This window comes from Notamacropus eugenii, chromosome 4 (assembly GCF_028372415.1).
Source record: "Notamacropus eugenii isolate mMacEug1 chromosome 4, mMacEug1.pri_v2, whole genome shotgun sequence".
Taxonomy (NCBI): domain Eukaryota; kingdom Metazoa; phylum Chordata; class Mammalia; order Diprotodontia; family Macropodidae; genus Notamacropus; species Notamacropus eugenii.
Window position 1 is genome coordinate 374,215,519 of NC_092875.1, and position 9,545 is coordinate 374,225,063.

The 9,545-nt window shown below is 34.3% G+C and overlaps 1 pseudogene; it reads right to left on the reverse strand.

Annotated features, from left to right (window-relative positions):
- Positions 1–1,107: 1,107 nt before the first annotated feature.
- LOC140502589 (ATP synthase subunit beta, mitochondrial pseudogene) lies at positions 1,108–2,190 on the reverse strand (annotated as a pseudogene).
- Positions 2,191–9,545: the final 7,355 nt, after the last annotated feature.

A 9,545-nucleotide genomic window follows, 5' to 3' on the forward strand; every position in this document is an offset into this window, starting at 1 on the left:
GTGTTAGCCAACATGTTAACCAACTAAGCCAACTTGAATGAAGCAGTGAAAGACTGGAAGGAGGTGATAAATGCCAGGGAAATCATATTACCATAATCTTAACTACTATATCCCAACTAGCCCCAGTGGAGACATCCAAAAACACAGTCACACACACAGAAACTAACACATACACACACACACATATACACACACACATACACACATGACCTACTTTCAATCTATATCCTGCATTCATTACTGAAGGAAAAATTATTGTGGAGAAGGACCCCAGCTTCCATACCACCACAAACAACAGTGTCTAACTGCCACCAACAAGAAGATGTTTATGAGTTCCCTAAGAATGCTAGTGCCCTCTGCAATTCCACTTGTGTTTCTATCCTAGATGCCATGAACTTCATCTAAGGAAGCATTCTTATGGAGAATAGAACAACTGGAGAAAACCTGTTACCCACAGGGCAAGCAAGTTGAAGCAGCAAGGCACCTTGAAGGAGAGAGAGATGATACAGTCTGTGACAAGCAGGTCAGACCATTAGGTCTTGACCTTCATTTCCTCTAACACCTCAGTGGAAGCATTCCAGAATCTCAAATCCATGAGCCTTGGGAATAGTCATACTTTCATACTAGAACAGCCTCTTCAGCTATCATCCTAGGAAGCGCTATGAAGATGCAGTCCTGGCAATTGCTACTTCAGGTATGTTAGTCAAAACTCTTCAAGACCAGTAAATGAAACACCACCCAAGTCCTTGGTACTGTCAAATGCTTTAACATCATTTACTGATATAATTTTATCAGGGTAAATGACACTAAAGAAGGGTCATTATCATTTTTTAAAGTGACCCACCTTTGCACTTTAATGCTTTTGTTTAGGGACTCTGCCCTGAAAATCTTGTCTAGGCATTATAGCAGGACAAGAATAAGGAAACCAGAAGAGTGAACAAGATGATTAACTCATCTCATACAATTCTAACATCCATTCTAACCTTTTAGGACTCTCTCCCCAGACACATAAAATAGGCTGTGAGATGTACATTTCATTCAAAAGTTTAAATATTCTTCACACAATACACAGATTTTCCAACCAAAGTTCTTTTGTAGCATGCTCAGACAAGTAAAATTGAAAGCTGGGTGGCAGATGCAGAGTCCTCATGAGTGTTCTTCAGCCAGTTTTTCAGCTTTTGTCACAGTTTCTTCAATGAGTCCGACCATATAGAAGGACTGCTCTGGGAGATGTTCATATTGACCTGCCAAGATTTCCTGGAATCCCTTAATAGTTTCTTTCAGGGGTACCAACATCCCCATGTGTCCTGTGAATACTTCAACAACCTGGAATGGCTGTGACAAGAAACGCTGGACTTTTTGGGCCTGAGATGCTGTCAACTTATCTTCTTTCAGACAACCCATCCTTACCAAGGATAGCAATGATATCCTGGAGGGACTTATAGTCCTACAGAATCTTTTGCACACCTCGGGCAACATCATAGTGCTCATTGACAACAATGTTGGGGTCCATAATCCAGGAAGTGGAGTCCAGAGGATGCACTGCTGGGTAAATGCCCAGCTCATCAATGGCCCAGAACAGCACAATGGTAGCATCCAAGTGGGCAAACACAGTGGCAGGAACAGGGTCAGTCAAATCATCAGCAAGGACATAGATGGCTCGCACAGAGGTGATAGAACCTTTCTTGGTTGTGGTAATTCTTTCCTGCATGGTGCCCATGTCAGTGGCCAAAGTAGATTGATAACAGAGGGCAGAGGAGATTCTGTCTAGTAAAGCAGACACCTCTGAGCCAGCCTGGATGAATCAGAAGATATTATCAATGAATAATAATACATCTTGACCCTCTTGACCTCTGAAGTATTCAGCCACAGTGAGGCCAGTCAAGGCTACCTGAGCTCGAGCACCAGGTGGATCATTCGTTTGGCCATATACCAATGCTACCTTGGAAGTGGCATCCTTCAGATTGATGACACCAGACTCAATCTTCTTGTGGCACAAGTCATTGCCTTCTCGGTCCATTCACCAGCACCAGCAAACACAGAATAACCACCGTGGGTCTTGGCAACATGGATTGCTGCCAGGGCTGCCCACAGCAAGGTCTGGGTTTGAGGCAACAGCGCCAAGGCACCCAGGCCCCAAAAGGTGCCTGAAGCTGAGGCAGCTGCAGCTTGACCCAACACACCCAACATAAAAGAGTCTGGGGAGAGACTCATTTGCTTTGTTAATGCACTCTAAGGACATGATATCTTTCTATATGATTTGTAGCAACATTACATATGTGTAGATTACCCCATTAGTGTGTGAGCTCTTTGAAAGTAGCAAGTGTTTTACTTTTCCACTTGTATTCTCAGCCTTTACATAGTATTTTGAACAAAGTATTTAATAAATGCTTTCTTTTATTTATTTGGAAAGCAGAACTTCAAATAACTGGGATTGTTTAAATGTCATCAAACTTGATATCTACTACTGAAACCTGGGCCTAGTTCATTGACTCCCTGTGTTGCTTTTGCCAGATATTAAAGAATTAACTCAAGATACATATTCAAATACACGTTGTAATCTGAGCAATGCATGTATGTGCATTTGTATGCATGTATGAATTGGATATATGTATACATACACACACACACACACATATATATATATGTGTGTATACGCATATATACATGCACACATATATATGCATATAGACAGAGACAGAGATGATCCAGACATAGATTCCAATTTTGTAGGTAGGGCTTTCTCTTTTATATTTCTGTGGCTTATACTGAGGAAACTTTAAAGCAGAGGTGGAGAAGCTACAACCTTGAAGTTACAGATGGTTTTTTAGGTCCTTGGATGTGGCCTTTTGATACAGTTCAAGTTTAACAGAACAAATCAGTTTACTAAGGGATTTGTTCTGTCAAGTTTGGATTTAGTCAAAGGGCTGCACTTGACACAATACAGGGCCATAGGTGGCTTTCAGGCCAAAGAATCCCCACTCCTGCTTTAGAGTATCCTGGAGCTTGTTGAAACATTACTTTAGTAACACCAATTATAAACGTATATATATAAACTCTCCATGAATAAGGAAACATTTTGTCTAAACTCTGGACAGGAAAACTCCCATAACCTAAGTGAAAATCTTATGTAAGAACTTCTGATTAATACCTCAATTTATGCCAATTCTCAGTGGATCACTGAGCAAAATTATTATCTTATTCACATCTATCCAGTAGTTGATCTTGTTTAATTTTGGTTGGCTGGTTGTTGCCCTTCATCTTTGAAGAGGACCAAAATATTTAATTTTAATATATTCATGTCAGATACCTTGTTAGAAGTGAGCTCTGAGTTTTTTAAATCAACAAATGATATAGACTGTTGACTTCTATGTAGCACTCAATTAATTGTGAAACTACAAAGTTGTGGTCCTCTGTGAAAACTCATCTGAAAAAGTTTGCTTTTTTTCCCCTTTTCATATTTCCATCAAAGGTATCTTTAATGTTTTGAAAAATCATTTGACCTAAGTTTTCTGGAGAAAAGTTCCAGAAACAGACATTTGTAAATGCCTTTCTGCTCACTTTAATTAGTAGCATCATCTTTTGTATTTCTTTTTTGGAGTCTTACCTTCTCTGAAATATTATGAAAGTGTCTCCTTAAATACGTATAAAATTATGTCACCTTCAATTGCAATTCTTATTCTGTATACATTTTGCCAAGACCAGTTACTTTCCGGACTTTATGTTCTTAAGGGCATTGTCAAATTCTTACATTGCGCACTGAATATCTAAGTGGGAATTTCCAAATATGATGATGCCTATACAACATTTTTTTGTGTGTATGTAAGTGTATATATCTGTAAAATACGGTGAGGTATATGTACATTCACACCTTTTTTCCCTCCCTTCAGTTTAGATACATGATTTCATTAGCATAAAGAGACTGCAAAACTGAGAAACCCCACCTCAGAATTTATTATCTCATAGAATTGCCTGAGGCAACTGAGAGGTTAAATGACTTGCTTTCTAATCTCATAGATTATTATGTCAGAGGCAGCCCTTGAACTCACTTCTAACTGAATAAAATGATATTCCTCAATGCAGTATTTCTTACTACCTCTCATAGTATCATTACTTTTTTAAAAAGCATTATAAATAAGCATAAATATATACAGTATATATATAAATTATGAATATATCAGGAAGCATATTCATATATCTTCCTATAAGCAGAATCTATTCATGACCTTCCTTATCAGTTCTACTAGCACAATAGACATTAACTGATCTTCTTTAACCCTCATGTTTTGGAATAGCTGTTTAACACAGTTAAATTTCTTAAACCCACAGTGATTTTTAGAATTAATAGCTTTGCTTTTGATTACTTTCCACTTAGGGGAGTCTACAGGTTAAGTAAATCATTCTGATTATGTTTTTACGCTTATCTTTACTTCTAATTTGGTATATATTATTGATCTTTATTCTAAGCCCTAGATAACATGAATATATATAGGCCATGATTGTGTACTGATTACTAAGTTTATAGCCAGTCATTTCCTTTAGTTAATATATGTTCAACTTTATTTTCTAAAAAAAAAAAATAGATCGTCACTGCCCAACTTTAGTTTTACAAAATGTCTTTATGAAATACATTCTTGAGGCTTGTATAGACCATTATAGAGAGGTCTACAAGCCTTCCTCTGAGTATTCATCAATCCTGAAGTGTGTTTTCCAAAACGCATTTGTGGCTTCTAAGCAGTCTCTAAATTTAGTTACCATAATTATAATCACTAATGCATAGCTGTGTAAGACTTAGAAAGCACTTGACATATATCATTTGATCTTCACAACAAAGTTAAGAAGTAGGCGCTAATATTATCCCCATTTTATAGATGAGGAAATTGATACCTAGAGAAAAATTATTTCCCAGAGTCACTAAGCTAACAAATGTGTGGAATATGTTTGAATTCAATTCTTCTTGACCTGGACTTCTTCCAAGTCCACCTCTCTGTTCTAGAGATATTTTGGAGTTTTAAAGGAAACACTTTTTAAATCTGTTCTCAACCGATATCTCACATAATTAGAGAGATAGTGTTGTGTATTGGTTAGACCTTTCAACTTTGAGTCAAAGACATGTTAATTTAGATCACAATTCATACACTTATTATGCTCATGACCCAGAGTAGATTATTTAACCTTTTTCCCATTTCATTTTCCTCACTTGAAAAATGAAAAAAAAAATGGATTGTAACTATTTGTAACATTATTTTGGTTTTCAAATTATATAATATATGAAATCTGCTTTATAAACCATAAAACATTATATAAATGATAATTGAATGATTACACCCATATGTAGTCAGTGACTATCATTTTATGGTATGGTAGTAATAGAAATAAATTGATTATCAAAATCACAATTATCTGAGCAATTGGTATAGAATAATTACATACAGGTCCTCATGAATATAGATACACACATTAAATACATTCATATGTATTTCTGTGATGTAGCTTTAATATTGAAAATGCACGTATACGTAGAACAATCCTGACATAGTTGCTTATACCACCACTATGTCAATCTTTATTTCACATACTTGAAGTTAGTTATCAAAATTTCACTTAGTTAGAAAAAATTAAGGAATTTATTTCTGCAAACTCAAAACTAACTTGCAGATAGTATATTGTGACTTACTGACCTTCCTTAAAGCAATTCATTAAGCAGATGGTACAAAGTATAAGCATAATGTAGTTCCTATTATTCTAATTTGACATGTCCTATTTAATACAGCTCCATGACCCATTTTAAAGATGATTGAGAAATGTCTAACTAAGTCATTCACTATTCCTATTTACTCCCGATAGAATTCAGGCTGACACAGAAAAGCTGAGCAAGATTTTTCAATGGTGTCATAAATTTCCACTGAGGGCACAAAGGGTAATCCAAAGGAGGTTCTTTTATGATGCTAATATCTTCTAACATGGACAGTATTTTTCTAAGATTCTAGAGAATATTAACTGATTTCCTTTGTGGACTTGGTACCCTGTTCTTCATATTTTATATTTATACAGTTTCTATCAGATTTATAAAAAAATACAATTACCACTTTTTGTAATTACTTTTATAATTATGAACAGTAAAGGAGTATTTGGAGTTGGTGCTAAATTATCCAGATAATAATCTAAAATTCACCTTTATATTATGCTAAAATACTTAACCAAAGGGGCTTGGTATCAATATATGTTAAATAGCTTCTACTGCAATGAATATATCAAAGTATTATGAGTATTTATAAGATTCAGATAAAAACTTGGTCATTTTAATATCATATAATTCCATTAAAATGCTTTAAGATCTTACTTGTAGGATATTTTTTATAAATTAATGTGACTTATAAAATTGCTTATTTTTTATCCATAAAATTGTCTGAATTCTCCCTTTCTCTTTGTCAATTTAAGTCTAGGTTTTCATCATTGTCATTTTCCCTTAAATTTACAGATATAAACTTGCATTTTCCCCCTCTGTTTTCCAGGATAAAAAGTTAATAAGAACTTACCAGAGATATTTTAAGAAAGTTTTATACAACTGACATCAATAAAGAGTACAAAATAAATTCAAAGTCTTCTGTTGGATACGAACTTAATTAAACCGCATAAAAACTTACCCCAAAAGATAATTTATTGAAATTAACGCTTCTCTTGTTAAAATGTAGAAATGCATTTGCCTAACATTCATAAACAAAGGAAAACAGATTTCTGATTTCTGTGTCAGAGAGAGCCATATTCAAGTCATTTAATTTCTGCTTTAGTTTCTTCATCTGTAAAATAGAGATAATAATACCACCTACTTTCTATGATTGTTTTGTGAATATATACATACATTTGCATATATGAAGTGAAGATTATTATACCTATATTTCAGGAGTATAGCCTTTACGACTAGCAGGAGACATATTTAGATACATTTATGAAAATATAAAAAGAACTAAAATGTGTCTAAACATGTTATTTGTCCCCCATGCATCAAGTACCTGTCCTATTATCTTAGTCAGGCTCTTCTAGACTTTCAAAAATATAAAAAAAAAACTTTTTCATGTAGGATGTCATAAAGTAACATAATTGACTTAATAATATTGACCATACATTCCAGATCTGTGGAAAAAAATGGATTTCAAATGGTTCACAAGAAGCATAGGGAGAATATCATGGACTAAAATTCTACAACAGAAGTGAGTCGAAAAGAGACAGGATATCTTTAAGACTGCTATTCTGATAACAAAACAGAAAATGGATCCAATGAGAAAAATGCTTTTTTTTTTTTTCCTGAGGATAACAATGAGGATACAAAAGTAACTCTGCAATTTAAAGTAATAAAGATTTAGAGAAAAGGGGGAAAAGTCAGGCTACAAAGGATAAATATAATGCAATAACACTGTAAAAATAATGGCAGGAGTGATAAAGTTCAAAATGAGCAAAGATGGGTAGGTGAAACTAAGGATAGTGAGGAAGAAAAAATATAGGGAGTATTATATTCTTTATGTTGTTTTCATTATTAAAATTTTAATAAAATGGAGTATTAAAAAGCCTTTACTTGTGGTAATTATTATTATTATTATTATTATTAATTCACTATTAACTGAATATAGTCATTTTAAGTCATAGTTAATCATCATATTATATTAACATCATATATAGCAGTTACATATCATGTTATATTGATATTATAATATATTCCACACAATATTGATATATTAGTTTTAATGATTAAGTTATAAGCACTAATATTAGAATCTTTTTTTTTTATTATGGCTAAATTCACATAGCAATTACTATGTGCCAGGTATTATGATAAACTCCTTATAATTATTATCTTATTTGATGCTCACTATAATCCTGCATGACAAGAGCTATTATTATTCTCTATTTTATAAATGAAGAAATGAAAGAAAAGAAAGTTTGAATGAGTGGTTTAAAGTCACATAGCTAGTAAGGATCTGAGGCTGGATTTGAACACAGATCTTCCTGACTCCTGGCTGCATTGTATCATCTGTGCTGTCTATCTCAATTCTAATCATGACTTTTTCATCTCTGCTAAGTAGAATGAATTTTACATTGGAAATGAAAGACCAAAAATCAATAATAGTGAATTGATATATGAAACATGTAAAATTATATGAACAAAGCATTTATAGACATTTGAATCAATTGGCCTAGATGAACAATCCTTCCAATGTAAAGAACTTGCAGACTTTTTTAAAATGTTAATTTATTTATTTTCAGTTTTCAACATTCATTTCCCCAAAATTTGGAGTCCCAAATTTCTCTCCATCTTTCCCCTCCCTCCACCCCAAAACACTGTGCATTCTGGTATCCCTTCACCCAATCTGCCCTCCTTCTATCACACCCCTCCCTTTCCTTATTCCCATCTTCTCTCTTGTCTTGTAGGGCAAGATAAATTTCTATATCCCATTACCTGTATTTCTTATTTCTCAGATATATGAAAAAAAAATTCTCAACATTTGCTCCTAAAATTTTGAGTTCCAACTTCCCTCCCTTTCTCCCTCCCCACGCATCCCCAATGAGAAGGCAAGCAATACGATATTGGCTATATATGTGTAGTTTTGCAAAGGACTTTCATAATAGTCATGCTGTGTAAGATTAACTATATTTCCCAGCATTCTATCCTTCCCCCTATTTATTCTATTCTCTCTTTTGATCTTGTCTCTCCCTAAAAGTATTTACTTCTTTACTTTACCTCCAATTTGCCCTCCCTTCCATCATCCTCCCACCTTGTTTATCCCCTTCTCCCCTACTTTCCTAAAGTGTAAGATAAACTTTCATACCAAATTGAGTGTGCATGCTATTCTTTTCTTAAGTCACATGTGATAAGAGCAAACTTCACATTTTCCCTCTCACCTACCCCCTTTATCCTCCATTGAAAAAGTTTTTTCTTGCCTCTTTAATGAGAGATAATTTTCCCCATTCCATCTCTCCCTTTCTCCTTCCAATATATTCCTCTCTTACCCCTTAATTTCATTTTTTAGGTATCATCCCTTCCTATTTAACTCACCTTGTGCTGTCGGTCAATATATATATATATATATATATATATATATATATATATATATATGTGTGTGTGTTTGTGTGTGTGTGTGTGTGTGTGTGTGTGTGTGTGTAGGTGTGTGTATGTATATGTGTGTATAATCCCTCCAACTACTCAAATACTGAGAAAAGTTTCAGGAGTTACATATATTATCTTTTCATATAGGAATGGAAACAGTTCAACTTTAGTAAGTCCCTTGTGATTTCACTTTATTGTTTACCTTTTCATGCTTCTCTTGATTCTTGTGTTTGAAAGTCAAATTTTCTATTAAGCTCTGGTCTGTTCATCAAGATTGCCTGAAAATGCTCTATTTAATTGAATGACCACTTTTTCCCCTGAAGTATTATACTCAGCTTTGCTGGGTAGGTAATTCTTGGTTTGAATCCTAGTTCCTTTGACTTCTGGAATATCCTATTCCAAGCCCTTCAGTCCCTTAATGTAGATGCTGCTAGATCTTGTG